This window comes from Desmodus rotundus, chromosome 4 (assembly GCF_022682495.2).
Source record: "Desmodus rotundus isolate HL8 chromosome 4, HLdesRot8A.1, whole genome shotgun sequence".
Classification (NCBI taxonomy): Eukaryota; Metazoa; Chordata; class Mammalia; order Chiroptera; family Phyllostomidae; genus Desmodus; species Desmodus rotundus.
In genome coordinates, this window is record NC_071390.1 from 137,457,503 (window position 1) to 137,477,471 (window position 19,969).

Below are 19,969 nucleotides of genomic sequence, written 5' to 3' on the forward strand. Positions count from 1 at the left end.
GAAAAAAGAAAGAAAAAGAGAGAAAGAGGGAGGAAGGAAGAAAGAAAGAGAAAGGAAGGAAGGAAGAAAAGGAAGAAAAGAAAGAGGGAAAAAAGAAAAGAAAGACAAGCGTTAGGGAGAATGAAGGGAAACCCTGGTACACTGTGGGTGGAAATGTAAATTGGTAAAGCTGCTATGGAAAATAGTATGGTGGTTACTCCAAAAATTAAAAATAGAACTACCATATGATTCAGCAAACCAACTCCTGGGGATTTAGCCTAAGGAATTGAAATCAAGATCTTGAGGAGATACCAGCACTTCCATATTCATTGAAGCATTATTATTACAATAGCCAGTATATGAAAATAGCATAAATATCCATTTACAGATGAATGGATCAAGAAAATATGGAGAGTAATGTTACCAAGATGCTGAAATAGGTGGTTCCCAACTTTGCTCCCACTCACAAGAAGCACTACCAACAATTATTCACGGACAAGACACCACTGAGAAAATCTTAGAACACAGAAGTGAGCCTGAATCACCCCCTGCACCATAGAGACCAAGACAAACTGCATTAGAAGGGTGAGAGGAGCGGACTACACATGGACCTCACTACCCCTCCCCCACACTATCACAACACCACACTGAGAGTTTACCATGAGCCTACTGTTTCTCTAGTGGAAAAAGAGAACCTGGGGTGACTTCTAGGTCCCTCAGAATTATGGGTAGCTTTTCTAGTCTCTAGTCCAGTCTTGACTCATGAGGGTCACTGGGGAACCTGGGGAGTTGATTACTGGGAATCTGATTCTGATGGAAAAGGGAAGGAGGAGTCTGCAAAAACCAGCACTGAGAATTTGACATTTTTTAGTATAAACGGTATATTAGTTAGGTTCTAGATGATTGAAGTTATACCAGGTTTCTTCTCTAACTACAATGGTATGAAACTAGAAATCAGTAACAGATAGAAAACTGCAAAACCATGAATTCATGGAAATTAAATCATACTCTCTTAACCCTGGCTGGTATGACTCAGTGGATTGGGTGCTGGCTTGTGAAATGAGAGGTCACTGGTTCCATTCTCAGTCAGGGCACATGCCTGTGTTGCTGGCCAGGTCCCCAGTTGGGGGCGTGTAAGAGGCAACCGATTGATGAGTCTCTCGCATGTTTCTTGCCCTCTCTTTCTCACTCCCTTTCAACTCTCTCTAAAAGTAAATAAGTAAAATATATATATTTTATTTTATTTTTAATTTATTTTAATTTATTTTTAATTTTTTTTGTTATTCAATTACAGTTGTGTGCTTTTTAAAAAATATGGAATGCTTCACAAATTTGTGTGTCGTCCTTGCGCTGGGGCCATGCTAATCTTCTCTGTATCGTTCCAATTTTAGTATATGTGTTGCCGAAGCGAGCACAGTAAAATATTTTTAAAATAAAAGAATCATACTCTCTTGAACAACCAATGGATCAAAGAAGAAATTTCTTGAAAATAAAAATACATTGAGACTAATGAAAATGGAAATACAACATACCAAAACTTACGGAATGTAGCATAGAAAAAGCAAGAAAGATTGTGAAAAAACCTAACTTTACACTTCAAGAAGAAAATAAAAGAACAAACTGTTGGGAACCTCCCTGCCTGGTTTCAGCAGCTATAATCCCCCCGTGGCTAAGGCTGAGTAAAGGACCTTGGGACCATAAGCCACTAAGGAGACAAAGTTTCTCTTCCTGGCAGGGGCGCTGCCTCTGCCCCATTTTACTTTACCCTGCTTGGCCCTAGCCAGATGACTGATTAGCCAATGACCGGTAAGATTCCTCAAAGGAGGAATGACCTAAGACAGGCATGGTCATGAAGGAACCCTCAGGGAAGGACTTGGGGGGCTATAGAAAAAGGGGGTGATGGACACTTGCCCCTCAGCTTTGACATAGCTTGGGTCCTCATTCTTTCTACAAGAAGTCTCCTAACCTGGGAGACTAAAAATAACTCATGGTGTTGAGGTCTGGTAACTTTTTACTTTTAAATACTTGGGGTGTGTTGGGAACCGCCCTGCCTGGTTTCAGAGGCTGTAACCCCCCCATGGTTAAGGCTGAGTCAGAGTTGGGACCATAAGCCACGAAGGAGACAAAGCTTATCTCCCTGGCAGGTGTACCACCTCTGCCCACTTCACCCTGCTTGACCCTGAGCTTGACCAGTTAGCCAATGATGGGTAAAAATCCTCAAGGGAGGATCAACCTAAGATAGGCTCTGGTCACCAGGGATAAGCTCGCAGGGAAGGACTCGGGGGGTTGTGGAAAAAGGGGGTGATGGACCCTTGCCCCTCGGCTTTGAAATAGCCTGAGTCCTCATTCTGTCTGCAAGAAGTCTCCTAATCTCTTGGCTGCCTTACTTCCCTTGCCTGACTTAAGCCTGAAACAATGCTGGAGGTGGGTGTGGCCCTGTGCTGGAAAGGGCAGGTCTCCAGGAAGATTAGGCCTAAGAAAGAATACACAAAACCCTATGAAACCTGCTTTGCTAATACCCTCAATTTAAATGCTAAGGGTCCAAGCATGAAATGAGTTTGTTCTCCAAAGTTTTATGGCCCTTTAGCTATTTGACCCTGACTCAGAATAAGCCCTCATAGTTCTTTGAATGTTATCTGTTGTTTGATCCTCACTGCCTGACAATGATTGATGAGCTTTCCCTGTATTCCTATGCAAATTAAACCCAATAAAAGCCCATTGAGGAACAGGCTCAAGGCCCTTCTCCTTGGAGAGATGGGCTTCCTTTCCTCCCCAGGCAGATCATGCCTTGGTAGATATATTCTCTTCCATGATGGATGGGGGTTGGGTGGGGGGCTCTGCAGGCAGATGCACCCCCCACAACAAACTAGGCACAAAGTTAGTAGAAGACAGGAAATAAGAATAGAATTAATAAGTAAATGAAATAGAGAACAGAAAAGTAGAAAAATTAATAAAACTAAGAGTTGATTCTTTGAAAATATAAAGAAAATTACCAAACTTTAGCTAAACTAACCAAGCAAAAAAGAGAAAAATTCAAATCAATAAAATTATGAATAAAAGAGGAGATATTACAACTGATACCACATAAATACAAAGGATCGTAGAGGTTACTCTGAACATCTATATGCCAACAAATTGGGCAACCCAGAAGAAATGGAAAAATTCCTAGAAATATGCAACCTGCCAAGACTGAATCAGAAACAAATAGAAAATTTGAATAGTCCACTTAATAGTAAAGAGAGTGAATTAGAAATAAAATATTCTTGCAGTGAAGACATGCCAAACACCAGAAAGTTTTGCTGGTGAATTTTACCAAACATTTAAAGAAGAATTAATACCAACCTTTCTCAAACTCTTCTACAATACTAGAAAAATAAAGGACACTCTCAAACTCATTTTATGAGACCAGCATTATCTGATATCAAAGCCAGAAAAGGACACTGCCAGAAAAGAAATTACAGGCCAATATCTCTGATGAATGTAGATGCAAAATTTCTCAATAAAGCACTAACAAACTGAGTTCAGCAGCATATTAAAAGGATCACTCACCATGATCAAGTGGAAATTTATCCTGGGATGCAAAGATGAAAAATCAATCAATGTGATACATTACATTAACAGACTGAAAGAATAAATGATTATTCATCTCAATAGATACAGAAAAAGCATTTGACAAAATTCACTATCTGTTCATGATAAAAACACTTAACAAATTAGGTAGAGAAGTAACATACCTCAATATAATAGAAGCCATATATGACAACCACATAGCTAACATCATACTCAGTGGTGAAAAAAATTGACAACTTTTCCTCTAAGGTAGGAAATAATGCAAGGGTGACAACTCTCACTACTCATATTCAGTGTGGTACTAGATGTCCTGCCCAGAACAATCAGGTAAGAAAAAGAAGTCAGTAAATTGGAAAGGAAGAGGTAAAATTGTCCCTATTTGCAGATGACATGATTTTATATATAGAAAATCTTAAAGATTCTGCCAAAAAACTGTTGATGTAATTAATTAATTCAGTAAAGTTGCAGGAAACAAAATCACCATACAAAAATCAGTAGTAGTTATATACACTAACAACACATTATCTGACAAAGAATTACAGAAAATGATTCCATTTACTACAGCATCAAAAACAATAAAATATTTAGAAAGATATTTCACAAAGGAGGTAAAATATCTCTGTACTAAAAATGCTAAGTCATGGATCAATGGAATTGAAGAAGACACACAAATTAATAAAAATATATCCTGTCCCATCATGGATTGGAAGACTTAATATTATTAAAATATCCATACTACCCAAAGCTATTGACAGATTCAATGAAATTCCTATGGCAGTTTTTACAGAACTAGAAAACAATCCCAAAATTTATATGAAACTACAAAAGACCCCAAGCAAAAGCAATCCTGAGAAAGAGCAAAGTGGGAGACATCACACACCTTGATTTCAAACTATTTGTGTATTACAAAGTTATAGTATCTAAAACAGTATTGTATTGGCATAAAATCAGAAACTTTAGCCAGTGGAACAGAATTGAGAAACTAGAAATAATTCCATGCATATATAGTCAAATAATATTTGATAAGAGAACCAATAATGCTCAATGGAGAAAAGAAAGTCTCTTCAATAAATGATGCTGGAAAATTGATATTCTCATATAAAAGAATGAAAGTAGATCTCTACCTTACACAACTCACAAAAATTAACCCAAACTGTGCTAAAGACTTAAGTGTAAGACTGAAAACCATACAATTCCTAGAAGAAAATAGAAAAGATCTTCTTTTTACATTTTATTTCTTCTAATTTTATTGAATTTATTGGGGCAATATTGCTTAATAAATTTATATGGGTTTCAGGTATACAGTTCTATAATATATCATCTTCATATTGAATTGTGTGTTCATCACCCAAAGTCTCCTTCCATCACCATTTAGCCCCTGTTTACCCTCTTCTACCTCCCCAACCCTGCTTTCTTTCTGGTAATTGCCATACTGTTGTCTGTGTCTATGAGGAATTTTTTCTCAATCCCTGTACCTTTTACACCCAGCTCCCCAATCCTTCTGACCTCTAACAGCTGTCAGTGAGATTTCTGTATCTATGAGTATGTTTCTATTTCATTTGTTTATTTTGTTCATTAAATTCCACATATAAGTAAAATCATATGGTATTTGTCTTTCTCTGACTGGATTATTTCACTTGGCATAATACTCTCCAGGTCCATCCATGCTGTTGCAATAGGTAAGATTGCCCAAGTACCCATCAGTAGATAAGTGAATAAAAAAACCTGTGTTACTTTACACAGTGGAATACTACTCAGCTTTAAAAAAGAGAGAGATAGAGAACCAAGATGGCGGCGTAGGTAGACACACTGAGCCTCCTCGCACAAGCAGAACTGACAGAAAATCGAATGGCAAGGAAGTCCGACAACAAGTAGATAAAAAAGAAACATACATCCAGACCAGTAGGAGGGGGGGAGATGGGCACCGGGGTGGAGAGGACTCGCGTTGCCTTGGCAGGACTGAGACTGGCGGAGTGAGGGACGAATGGGGCAGGCAGTCTGACCACTAGCAGACCCTACGGCCTCACATTCGCACACAGATAAATCGAGAGGGCTGGACTCAGAGTGGCGGAGAAGGGGGCAGGCAGAGCGGCGGGTAGCACCCCATGGCCCCACATTCGTGCACAGATAAACCGGACAAACGGCGGGGAACAAAGCAGAGGGCACAACCCAGGGCTCCAGCGCGGGGGAAATAAAGCCTCAAACCTCTGATTGAAAACACCCGTGGGGGTTGGGGCGGCAGCAGGAGAGACTCCCAGACTCACAGGAGAGGTCGTTGGAGAGACCCACAGGGGCCTAGGGTGTGCACGGGCCCACCCACTCGTGAACTAGCACCAGAGGGGCCCAGTTTGATTGTGGGTAGCGGAGTGGAAGATTGGAGTCCGGTGGAGAGTGGAGTGGGCGCCATTGCTCCCTCTCGGCCCCTCCCCCACATACAGTGTCACAGCGCAGCAACCAGCGTTACCCCGCCCCGGTGAACACCTAAGGCTCCGTCCCTTAAAGTAACACACACGCCAAGACAAAAAAAAAAAAAAAAAAAAAAAAAGGCCCAAATGACAGAACACTTCAAAGCTCCAGAAAAAATACAACTAAGCGAGGAAGAGATAGCCAACCTATCGGATGCACAGTTCAAAGCACTGGTTATCAAGACGCTCACAGAATTGGTTGAATCTGTTCGAAAACCAGATGAAAAAATGAAGCCTATGCTAAGAGAAACAAAGGAAAATGTACAGGGAACCAATAGGGATGGGAAGGAAACTGGGACTCAAATCAACAGTGTGGACCAGAAGGAAGAAAGAAACATCCAACCAGAAAAGAATGAAGAAACAAGAATTTGGAAAAATGAGGAGAGGCTTAGGAACCTCTAGGACATCTTGAAACGTTCCAATATCCGAATTATAGGGGTGCCAGAAGGAGAAGAGGAAGAACAAAAAATTGAAAACTTATTTGAGCAAATAATGAAGGAGAACTTCCCTCATCTGGCAAAGGAAATAGACTTCCAGGAAGTCCAGGAAGCTCAAAGAGTCCCAAAGAAGCTGGACCCAGGGAGGAACACACCAAGGCACATCATAATTACATTACCTAAGATGAAACAGAAGGAGAGAATCTTAGAAGCAGCAAGAGAAAAGGACACAGTTACCTACAAAGGACTTCCCATAAGACTGTCAGCTGATTTCTCCAAAGAGACCTTACAGGCAAGAAGGGGCTGGCAAGAAATATTCCAAGTCATGAAAGGCAAGGGCCTACATCCAAGATTACTGTATCCAGCAAAGCTATCATTTAGAATGGAAGGGAAGATAAAGTGCTTCTCAGATAAGGTCAAGTTAAAAAAGTTCATCATCACCAAGCCCTTATTATATGAAATGTTAAAGGGAGTTACCTAAGAAAAAGAAGATCAAAAATGGGAACTGTAAAAATGACAGCAAACTCACAGTTATTAACGACCACACCTAAAACAAAAACAAGAGCAAACTAGGCAAACAACTAGAACAGGAACAGAACCATAGAGATGGAGATCACATGGAGGGTTGTCAATAGGGAAGTGGGAGGGGGAGAGGGGGGGAAAGCTACAGAGAATAAGTAGCATAGATGATAGGTGGAAAATAGACAAGGGGAGGGTAAGAATAGTGTAGGAAATGTAGAAGCCAAAGAACTTATAAGTATGACCCATGGACATGAACTATTGGGGGGGAATGTGAGAGGGAGAGGGTGGGCAGGATGGAGTGGAGTGTGGGGGGGAAATGGGACAACTGTAATAGCATAATCAATAAATATATTAAAAAAAAGGGAGAGATAGAAAAAGCTTCTTGACATGGGCCTTGGCATTGATTATTCGGATATGACACCTAAAGTACAAACAACAAAATAAAAAGTAAACAGGTAGAACTACATCACACTAAAAAGCTTCTGCACAGCAAAAGAAATGATAAAAAAGACATATATCATATATATATACTATATATATAAATATCTTATATATCTGATAAGGGGTTAATATTCAACATATTAAGAACTCATGGAACCCAACAGGAAATAAAACCCAATTAATCCAATTTAAAAATGGTCCAAGGGTACAGACTGGGCGAAGGGGTTGTATGGGGAAAAAGTGGGCAACTGTAATAGCATAAACAATAAAATATTAAAAAATTAAAACTAAAAAATAATAAAAATTTAAAATTAAAAAAAAAATAAAAAATGGGCAAAGGACCTGAATATACATTTTTCCAAAAAATACATAAATGGCCAATAGGTACACAAAAAGGTGCTCAACACTAAACATTTGGGGAAACAAACCAAAAACCACCTGAGACACCACCTCACGCCTGTTAGAATGGTTACCATCAAAAAGACAAGAGATAACAATGTGGGCAAGAATGTGGAGAAAATGGAAACCTCGTGCACTGTTGGTGGGAATGCAAATTGGGGAAGCTACTATGAAAAACAGTATGGAGGTCTCTCAAAAAATTAAATATAGAACTACCACATAATCAAAATTTCCACTTCTGGGCGTATATTTGAAAGAAATAAAAACAGTATGTGAAAGAGATACATGCACCCCCCTGCTCGCTACAGCTTTATTTACAATGGTTGAGACGTGGAAACGGTCTAAGTGCTCATTGATGGATTAACGGATGGATAAAGAAATTGTGACATAGACACACACACAGAATGACATATTATTCAGCTAGTAAAAAACAGAAATCCTGTCATTTGTGACAACAGAGATGGCCCTTGTGGGCAATATGCTAAGTGAAATAAGTCAGACAGAGAAAGACAGGTACTGGATGCTCTCAGTTATATGGGGAATCTAAAAAAGAATCTAATAGAAAAAGAGATCAGATTGGTGTTTACCAGAGGTGGGGGTTGGGGAGTGGGGGAATTGGAGCAAAGTGTCAAAAGGTACAAATTTCCAGTTATGAGATGAATAAGTATTGGGGTGAAATGTACTACACGATGATGACTATGTTAACACTGCCATATGGTACATTTGAAAATTGCTAATAGAGTACATCTTAAACTTCTCATCACAAGAAAAAAAATTTGTATCTATAGGAGATGATGGATAAACTAAATTTATGATTTTACAATATGTGTAAGTCAAGTCATTACACTGTACACTTTAAACTTATACAGTGCTGTATGTCAATATATCTCAATAAAACTGAAAAAAATTAAAAACAATGTGTATACATAAAGTGAAATATTATTCAGTCTTAAAAAGAAGGAAATGCTGTCATTTGCAGGAACATGAATTGACCTGGAGGATGTTGTGCTACGTGAAATATGCCAGACACAGAAAGACAAATTCTAGATGATCTTATTTACATGTGGAATCTAAAATATAGAACCAGAGACATGGAAATAGAGAAGAAACTGACAGTGACCCGGGAGGCGGGTAACGGAGGAAAGAAGGGGAAGGGTCAAGTCAAGGCACATGTATAAAGGACGCATGGACAAATACAATTGGGGGGACGATTGAATGTGGAAGGTGGGGGGTGGGTAGGGCATGGGAGAGTAATGGGGGGAAAATGGGGACAACTGTAATTGAACAACAATAAAAAAATAGTCAAACTCACAGAAGCAGAGATTAGAATGGTTGTTTCCCAGGGCTGGGAGCAGGGGAAATGGAGAGGTGATGGTCAAAGGGTGCAAAGTTTCAGTTATGCAAGATAAGTAAGTTCTAGAGATCTTCCATATGGCATAGCACCTACCGGTAACAATACAGTATTGTATACTTACAATTTACTAAGAGAGTAGATCTTATGGTAAGTGTTCTTACCACACACACCCACCCACACACACACACACACACAATAAAGGGGGCAGTAGGAATCTTTGGGTGGTGATGAATACGTTTATGGCCTTGATGGTGGTGATCGTTTCACAGATGTATACTTATCCTCAGACTCATCGAGTTGTATACATTAAATGTATACTCTGCATGTCAATCATACCACAATAAAGTGGTTTAAAACATAGAGCCGGGGCTACAGTCATCGAAAACCTTAAGCAGGGATGGCGCATCCAGTTCCAATTCCACATACAAGCCTGTTGACAGAAGACCTCAATTCCTTACTGGCTTTTTGCAGAGGCTTCAGTTCTGTGCCATGAGGGTCTCTCCTAAAGGGACGCCAGAGTGTGATTATGACAGGACAGCTGACCTCCCTTACAGTGAGTGATCCCAGAGAGAGAGCGAGCAAGCAAGACAGAAGTCACGTCTTTTACAACCTGGGCTGAGAAGGGACGTAAGAATTACTTCTGCCATGTTCTGGTGGTCTCATCATCTGACGTTTCCATGACGTGGGACAGGGAACACCAGTAGAACACTGGGGCCCGTCTTGGAGGCTGGTTAACAGAAGAGATTATAGCAATACTTAAAGCTAGGAATGATATGAGACTTAACAAGAATTGCAGTGGGGAAAGAAAGTAGAGAATGACTTAGGATACGGAATTAATGAAGCTTGGTGACTGGCACGGTATAGGAGAAAAAAAGGCAGAATGAGAGATAACCTCACATTTCTAACTTGCATGCCTGAAGAGAAGACAGTACCTCAAAATCAGAAAGAGCAGTTTCAGCACAAGAAGCTTTTCACTTATCCCTTATCATCTCCAGCAATGTCTTTCCCAAACACTTCTTGCTCTCTTGAACCCTCATCATATTCTAAGGCCACCTCATTCTCAGCTGATGACATCATTTCCTTTTTTACAGAAAACATTAAGATGATCTGATGTTTAATTCCATCTGCTCTCAATCTCACCATCTCAACATACCATATTTCTTGGTTCCAAGACATATTTTTCATGTTTAACTTATCCGAAATTGGGATGTGTATTCCAATCAAGTATACTTTAGATATTCAATGAAATATGGCGTATAGGTCATTTATTTTTTCATGCCTTCTTTTTTTTCCTGTGAGAAAGAAAGAGCTTTAAAAAAACAAACAATCATTGTTCTAGTGAAGCACTTGTGTCCTGACAGAGTCAATTAGCTCCTTTATTTCAGTTCGCCTTCTGAATAGTCCAGGCTCTGTACGTCCCCAGGTTTACAATCAAGATGCAAGTAATGAGAAGATACATCGAGAAGAGAGGAAGATATGAGTAAAGTCAAATTGCAGTGTTCTATTTATATTTCTAACCTACTCCTACGTCCCCAACAACTTTTGTGATGTTTACACTCCATGATTAAGCCAGTCAATGGTTTTTGGAAGCCAAGGGAGGCTTCTCCTTTTAAGGCAGGGATAGATGCATTGACAAGAAAACAGTTTTTAAGTGTTGGGCGCCAGCCTGGCAAAAGAAGAGACAGGGCAAAGGAAGGATGCTTGATCCCTGACAGCCTGGCCAGACAGCCTGGACCTCCAGCTGTGCTCTCAGCTGGTGTCTTATTCTTTTTGGCAAGAAGCCTCTTTTCTATTCTGCAAGAAAGGAGCGTTCCAGCAAGGACGCCTTATTGTTTAATTAAACCTAATAGAGCAGGAACCTTGATCTAAACCTTATGAACCATTTTTGGATGGATTTTTTAATCAACTTAAAAGGAAAGAAGGCAATGTCTCTTCTGCAGGTTTCCTTCCCGGCTGAACAGTAAATACTCCTGACTGAGAAAGTAACACCTTTTAAACTGGGAGACGAGTTTGCAAAGTTCTGTAGGCTTCCTAGAGATGCTAAAAATTTTGTTAAGCAAATCTTGCATGTGATAGATTTCTGTACATGACTCTTTGAAAAATATTTTATATTTACTTAAGTTTGCCTAAATGAGCATGGGTAATCATGATAGGGCTTCGCTAGCTTCAGATTTAGGATTTTGGGAAAATTTCTCACAGCTTCTTATTATATCTTGACACAATTCCTTCCTTGCTCCTTCTAGTGTTTCTTCCACAACTTTGCCGCTCCGCTTTGCAATCTCTTCTTTGACCTTCTTCCATTCCTGTAATGAAATCATCACGCTGCTCTTCTAGATGCTGCCACTTCATTTACAGCTATCTTTCTATTTGGTTACCTAACTTCTTGAAAAATGATGCGACACCAACCATCTTCCTTTCTGTTCTCAAACCCTCTGTAATATGGATTCTGCCCCAGTGGTTGTTTGAAACTGCTCTCTCAAAAATCCTGAGGTCCTGATTGTTAAACCCTTTGGGTTTTTATCATTTTCTCAACATTATTGACCTTCCTCCTTTCTACACTTCTCCCCATCCTGGTTTTAACAAATTATTCCCATTCACATCATCTTCCTGATCTTTTAAAGTGAAACTTGGAAATGTTGTTCCCTTGCTCTTCCCACTGGCCTCAGCATTGAATACAGACACTCGATGTGGTTTATGGGATCTACCATTACCTGGTAGATTAGTATGGCTCCAGTCTTATCTTTTTCAGTTGGCTGCCTTATACTCAATGCTGTAGCCAGGCCTGGTAGCTCCTTGAATGTACCAGGATTATTCTGTCCCACATTTGATCATTTCACATATGGTTCCCCCTTCTGGAAGATTCTCTCACATTTACGATTCTTATTTTTATTTTGTTACTATTTCATGTTTACTTGTCTCTGTCCCATTTTAGACTGCAAGCTCTTAGAAGCAAAAGGCTATGTATATTGTTTTACTCTTGTGTCTTCATCATTAGCAAATGCCTCTCCCTTAGTATTTGTTCAGTGACTGCATGCATTATACAGACATAAATGCAGCATTTGATCCTCCCACCAGGACCCTTAAGGCTTCTTTTCTCTCTTTTCCTATTGGCTTTAGTCTTGTTTAATCCCCTATATTTCTGTACATCACAGTAGCTTCCTGTCTTACCTCTATTTCATAGTCTTTCCTTTCCATTGTTGGCACCCAGCTGCAGACTGTTCTCCACAAGTACAACTCTAATCATGCCACACCACTTCTTTGTTAGATAATTTTCAATGACTCCTCAATGCTTGTATTATCAAGGTCGAAGTCCTTAACACACGGCAAAAAAATCCCAGGCAATGATAATATACTTTCCTAGTCTTTTCTCTCACTAGCTTGTTCCACTAACCTTCAGTCCAGCAAGCGGACTGCCAGGTCCATGATTTTGTGTGCAAGTTCTTCTCTTCCTTTAGTTATTAGAGGGACTTGCACTCCCTCCAGTGAAATTTTAGCTGTGCTCCAAGGCTCAGCGCAGGCACTGCTCCTCCATAAATTTTCCCTGACTCCCCTGGAGGACAGTACAGCTTCTTTCCCCTGCATCCCAAGGCACTTTGTTTTTACCTCCTTTTGGCACTTGTTATGTACTACTTTCTGTTAAGGATTTTTTTTGGGGGGAGGTTCAATTCAGTGATAAGGTGAGAAGGGTCTTACTCATTTTTGTATTCCCCAGAGTGCTTTGCCCATGTGTGTTCAATATGTTTGTTGAATGAAGTCTGGTAATTAATTACAGATAATAAGACAATGTTAAGCTTTAAATCACAGTAAATTATATATTTTACTTTTAATCCAAAATAACTGTGATGGTGCCTACACCCAAAAACCTATTGGTAGTTATGTTAGAGTTTCATTTACGCTGTTTTTTAAAGGCATAGGACTATCCTTAACTTATATGAAAAAACAGCTTAATAAAGTAGGGTAAGAAATGAATGTAGCCCTTAAAATATCATAGTAAATAACATGAATGTTAAACCTGCTTCCCATGTGTAAAGGTTGATGTAAAAATACAGTGGCCAAAGCATTCAGAAAACAAATGAAGTTAGTTCATTTAGCATTTCAGAAACTGTCCTCACTTACGTCTTCAAACACTTCATATGCTGTAAGGTGGTGCAAAGACAGACATGTTCTTATGGTCATATTCTGCAATATGGCCATTCCTTTTGCACTCTGCACTCACGATAATATTGCTGATTAAACAAACAAGCACCTGTGCTGTAATGTAGCAACAAGCAGTCCATACTTTTCTTTCCATTTCTTCATTCAGTGTGTGACCTTGGAAACATTGTCTCACTGCTTTGGAAAGGAGAAACCTCATAGCAGTGATATGCAGACACTAATATCTTTTCTGAATGAGGGTGGGCAGCTTGCTCAGATGGCTTTCTCACTACTCTATTTTATTTTTCACCTCCTCTGAGGCTCTCATTTAATCATGGGTACCCTCATCTCTCAGTGAATTCCTGCAATATTATCAATGCCATCACGATCACAAATGCTTTAACGAGGGCTCATGGTGCGCTCAGTAGCTCCGTATTGCAAGGAGCATCCTGGTGGACTTCATTCTCTGCCTTCCCTAGAAGCAGTCTCTAGAGGAGACAGAGAAATCAGAGGCCTGAAGCAAAGGTTGCAGATAAGGCAGATATATCCTTGCCTTGTGTAGGGACGGTCAAACATCACAAGGGATTAATCTCTCACAAAAGATTGTCTTTCAGACTGAAGACAAAAGATTAATATAAAGACCAAACTGACAGTAACCAGAGGGGAAGTGGGAGGGGGTAATGGGGGGCGGAGAAGGGGGAAGGGTCATCAAGGAACATGTATAAAGGACCCATAGATAAAGCCAAAGGGGGGGGGGTAGGATCAAGGGTGGGAGGTGGGGGTGGCTGGGGTGGGTGGGAGTGGTGGGGGGGAAATGAAGACAATTGCATTTGAACAACAATAAAAAAAATAAGTAAAGATACATAAAACCATAAGGTCAGGGTCAAAAACCAAGAATCACAAAATCAGCAGAGGATGGGATAGGTGTAAAAAAATAAGATAAAGGAATTCACTTTTATGATCAACCCTCAAGGATGGACTCAGGCCAACTCAGCATCTGCCACAGAGCAGCACATCCTGCGAGCTGCTTCAGGTCAACAGTAAAGAAGCATTTCTTCTGCGAGAATGAACCTCATGCAGAAGTCTTCTCTGAAATATGAGCCCAAAACATACTGAGTGTCATCTGCAAGTGACAAAAATTATATTTGCTCATTAACAGGGTTAATAGTCACCTTTCCGCAAGTCTTATTTCAAATCGTGTGTTCTCAGGCATGAATGAAGGGGCTTTTGAAGTTTAATCAGGCACAACAAAGTAAATGCACTGTTTCCATGATCACTGTGTCAACTTGATAGAAACATTACAAAGCAAACTATGTTGCAATGATCTCAAAATCCTTTCAAAGAGATCTATAGGAAACCACAAATGGACTTTTACAATCAAACCCATAAGCCCTGAGTGGCCTCCCTTGCTAACCCCAAACAGTTCACAGACAGCCACATATTCTGATTCATTTTCTCTCAGGAGCCAGGAGTTATAATCACATGGCACCAAGACACTGCAACATTTTTCCTTCTAGTGGCCTCTATCTCATGCATGGATGTAAAACTGACAAGTATGGAGATGCAAAGAAATCTGCCTGGGATATCCAAGTAGTTTTCTGCACAATGCTTGGATGAGTGGATATTTACAGATTGACAAATTGCAGATTGAGAGAGGACATTTTTTATTCACTTATGGGCAAGAAGAGTAGAACAGGACAGCATGCATTTCTTCTTTTTTCCCTTTTTTTCTTTTTTATTGTGGTAAGAACACAAGATGAGATCTACCCTCTTAACAAATTTTTAAATACATGGTAGAATACTGTCAGCGATAGGTACAATATTGTACAGCAGGTCTCTAGAGCTTAATCATTTTGCATGGCTGAAATTTTCTACCTGTTTAACAACAGCTCGCATATCTTCCTCCCCACAGCCCCTGGCAACCGTTCTACTTTCTGCTTCTCTGAGTTCTATTGCCTGTTTCAAATGCCCCACACAAGTGGAAACATCACTGTTTGTTCTTCTGTTACAGGTTCATATCACTTAGCATACTGACCTCCAAGGTTATCCATGTGGTTGCCTGTGGCAGTCTTTCCTTCTTTTGGGGTTGAGTGATATTCCATTGTAAATTTAGACCATATTTTATTTATCCATTCATCTGTAAATGGACAGTTAGTTTGTTTTCATATCTTGGTTATTGTGAAGAATGCTGCAATAAACATGGTTGTGCAGACATCTCTGAGATCCCAACTTCAATTGATTTGGACATACACCCAGAAGTACACATTCTGAATCATGTGGTAATGCTATTTTTAATTTTTATGAGGACACTTTATACTGTTATTCACAGCGGTTGCCCCATTTTACATTCCCACCAACAACGTATGGAGGTCTCAAATTCTCCACATCCTTGTCAAGATTTGTTATCTTAAAAAAAATGCACAATAGCCATCTTAACAAGTGTGAGGTGATTTCTCATTATGTTTTGATTGATTTACATTTCTCTGATTATTAGTGATGTTGAACAGCTTTTCACATACCTGGTGACCATTTGTATGTCTTCTTTGGAAAAGTACCTATTCAAATTCTTTGCCTATTTTTTAATCTTTTTTTTTTGCTTATTCTTTTTTCTTTTGCTATCGAGTAGTAGGAGTTACTTATATAGCAACCCCTTATCAGATATGTGGTGTGCAAATATTTTCTGCCATTCTGTAGTTTGTCAATATTTTGTTGACTGTTTCCTTTGCTGTGCAGATGATTTTCATTTGATGTAGTCCCACTCATCCATAGTTGCTTTCGTTTCTTGAACTTTTGGTGTAATATCCAAGAAATCATTGCCAAGGCCAATGTCATAAAGCTTTTCCTCTATGCTTTCTTCTAGGACTTTTATAGTTTTAGTGGTTAAGTTTAGGTCTTTATCTTGAGTTAAATTTTGTGTAGGGTGAAAGGTAAAGGTCCAATTTCATAATTTTTATGTGTATATCTAATTTTCACAACAAAATTTGTGGACCATACTATCCATTTTCCATTGTGTATTCAGAGATCAAATTGGCTATATATGCATGGGTTTATTTCTGGGCTATCTATTCTTGGTCTATATGTCTATTTTTATGCTAATATCATACCCTTTTTAAGGTCATTTTAACTCTTTATTATCTCTTGCATTCATTAATATTCTTTTTTTCCACTTTAAAATCATTTTATTTTCCAAACAGTTAACATACATTATTATATTAGTTTAGATGTATACTCCAATGACCAGACATTTATAACTTACTAAGTGATCATCCCAATAAATCTCACATCCATCTGACACCATACATAGTTATTAGAATATTATTGACTATATTTACTATGCTGTGCTTTACATCCCCATGACTATTCTGTAACAACCGATTTGTATTTCTTAATCCCTTCACCTTTTTCACCCATTCTCCCAACCCTTCCCATCTGTCAACTGTCAAAATGTTCCCTGTACCTATTATAAGTGTGTTTCTGTTCTGCTTGTTTATTTTTTAGATTCAATTGTTGACAGATATGTATTTGTTGTCATTTTGTCATTCATATTTTTGGTCTTTTTTTTTTCTTCTTCTCCTTAAAGAAGATCCTTTAACATTTCATATATTACTGGCCTGGTGATAATAAACTCCTTTAGCTTTTTGTTGTCTGGAATGTTCTTCATCTGTCTTTTGATTCTAAATTATATCTTTGCTGGGTAGAGTAATTTTGGTTGAAGTTCCTTGCTTTTCATTACTTTGAATATTTCTTCTCAATCCCTCTGGCCTGCAAGTTTCTATTGTGAAATCAGCTGACAGTCTTATGGGAACTTCCTTCTAGGTAACTAACTGCTTTTCTTTTGATGCTTTTAAGATTGTTTCTTTCTCTTTTACTTTTGGCATTTTAATTATGATGTGTATGGCCTGCTTTGGATTCATCTTGTTAGGACTGTGTGCTTCCTGGACTTGTATGTCTATTTCCTTTACCAGGTTAGGGAAGTTTTCTGTCATTATTTTTTCAAATAGGTTTTCAATTTCTTGCTCTCTTTCTTTTTCATCCAGCACCCCTATGATGTGAATGTTGGTATACTTGAAGTAGTCCCAGAGGATCCTTATACTATCCTTATTTGTTTGAGTTCTTTCTTCTCTTTGCTTCTCTGATTGGATGTTATTTTTATTCTTTATATTCCAAATTGCTGGCTTGATTCTTGGCTTCTTCTACTTTACTGTTGATCCACTGTAAATTATTCTTCATTTCACTTAGTCTATCCTTCATTTCTGACTGGTCTGTTTTTCATGCTGTTGAGGTTCTCACTAAGTTTATTGAGCATCCTTATAAACAGTGTTTTGAACTCTACAATTAAGTATATTGCTTGTCTCCAATTTCTTTAGTTCTTTTCCTGGAGTTTTATTCTGTTCTTTCATTTGATACATGTTTCTTTGTCTCCTCATTTTGACAGTCTCCCTTTGTTTGTTTCTATGTCTTAGGTAGAGATACTGTGTCCCCCAGGATTGGTAGAGTGATCTACTATAGTAGATGCTTTTTAGGGTCCAATGGCACAGCCTGCCCATTCTCCAAGGTGGGCACTCAAGGTACACCCACTTTATGGGCTGCGTACACTCTCCTCTTGTAGTTAAGCTTTGACTGCTGTGAGCACATCAATGGGAGGGATTTACCCATGGCTGCAAGGACTGGCTATGACCACTGTCCTCTAATGACCATGGAGGATCAGCGTGCAAGGGCCCTCCCCACAGGGAAGAACTTAACTTCAGAGGGGCTCTGGACTCACTGAACCTATCCCTTGAGTGGGTCACTTGTAGTGGTGTTTGGGTGGTGATGCTTCAATTTGATCTGCAGCTGTCCACTGGGTATGCTGGCTCTAGTGGCACCAAGAGGTGCTGTACAAGGTCAGCTGTCATCTGTGTTCTGCCCAAGGCCACCTGGCATGAGCTAAAAAGTGATTTGCAGATGGCTACTACTTTTGTTGAGGTTGAAGGTGCCCAGGAGAGGCCAAGCTGTGTACCAAGGCTGGCTGCTGCTAATGCTGCACCTGGGGCCACTTAGCCAGAGGTATAGGGCATGCTGAGGACAGATACTGCTTGTTTGAGAGATTTTAGGAAAATATGAAGCATGAGCCAAGACAGGTTATTCATTTGGTAAAGCCAGTGAGAACAGTTTGGGTGGGCCTGAAAGTTGAGTGGGGCAAGGCCTCAGGGAATCACCAGGTTGAGCAAGAAGTGTTAGCCAGGTTGATAGAGATTCAGCTTTGGTGCTAACCTGCCAGCTTTTTGGGTTGCGGGTGCTCATCAAAGGAACAATGACCTCTGCCAGCACTTCTGTCTGGGAGAAAACTGCCCTCCAGATCTGGGCCTGATGCTGTACAATTAAGTCCTTCTCTATGCGTCTCTAGTGCCTTTTAAGCTGCTGTGCCAGCACTGGAGCTCAGAAGAAGTGAGTTGGAGTAAGTCTGTGCATGGGCCCTTTAAGAAGAACTGCCTGGGACTCCAGAAGTCATCTGTCTCCCTCAGCCTTAATCCCTGCTAGTTTTTATAGCCAGAAGTTATGGGGATTTCTCTTCCTGGCACTGGAACCCTGGGCTGAGGGAAGCAGTGTGAGACTAGACCTCTCACTCCTCAGGGAGACATCTGCAGGTGAGATATCTCTCACAACTTTTATCCACCATATGTGGGTATGGAACCAGCCCATTCCACATATCTGCCCCTCCCATCACTCTGGATGGGGCTTCTTCTTTAATTCCCTAGTTGTAGGACTTCCATTTAGCTATATTTCAGGTGGTTCTGAATGACTGGTGTTCTACAGTTTAGTTGTAATTTTGATGTCATCGTGGGAGGATGTGCATTTACCTATGCTACCGTCTTGACCGGAAGAGTACCACACTATTTTAATTCCTGTAGCTTGGTAATATATTTTAAAATCAGGAAATGTGATGCCTGCATCATTGTTCTTCTTTCTCAAGATTGCTTTGGCTATTTGGGGCAGTTTATGGCTCCACCTAAATTTTATGTTCCCCCCAATCTGATAGAATATGTCATTGGGATTTTGATAGGGATTGCAATAAATCTGTGATTACTTTGGGAAATATGGACATTTTAACAATATTAAATCATCCAGTCCTTGAACACAAGATGTTCTTCTATTTATTTGTTTCTTATTTAATATATTTTATCAGTATTTTATAGTTTTTAGTGGTTAGGTTTATTTCTAAATATTATTCTTTATGATGCTGTTATAAATTGGATTGTTTTCTTCATTACCACAACTTTGTTTGATTTCTTTATGTGAGCAATCTCTTTTATCAGCACAACTCACTCTGAACTATAAAAAAAATACTAGGTGTTAAGTGGCCAAATCAAAATTCCTGTATTTAATGGTAAACATTTACCATAAAAGGGATGATCAAAATTATTTTTAGTGTCATCCAAAGATAGATGTAGAGTTAAAGTTTTCTGGACTAGAGTTGTATGTTTTGGTAGTCTGGGTAAGCTGCTTACAAAGTGTAGGAAAGCATTCTCTTTTCCTATGTTAGGGGTTGTCTGGTGAGTCCACATTCAAAGGATTCTTTGACTCTTTTCTATTGGTCCCTTCACTTTAGAGTGTGGGTTTGGATATGACCTTATAATTCAAAAGTCTTCTGCTCATTTTATGGATAAACAATCCATAAAAATTTCTGG

General features: G+C 39.4%; 1 non-coding gene across 1 annotated transcript; it reads right to left on the reverse strand.

The window, feature by feature from the left end:
* Positions 1-1,287: 1,287 nt before the first annotated feature.
* LOC112319669 (U6 spliceosomal RNA) lies at positions 1,288-1,394 on the reverse strand. The gene has a single exon (XR_002976350.2). It is a non-coding gene; the product is annotated as a U6 spliceosomal RNA (small nuclear RNA).
* Positions 1,395-19,969: the final 18,575 nt, after the last annotated feature.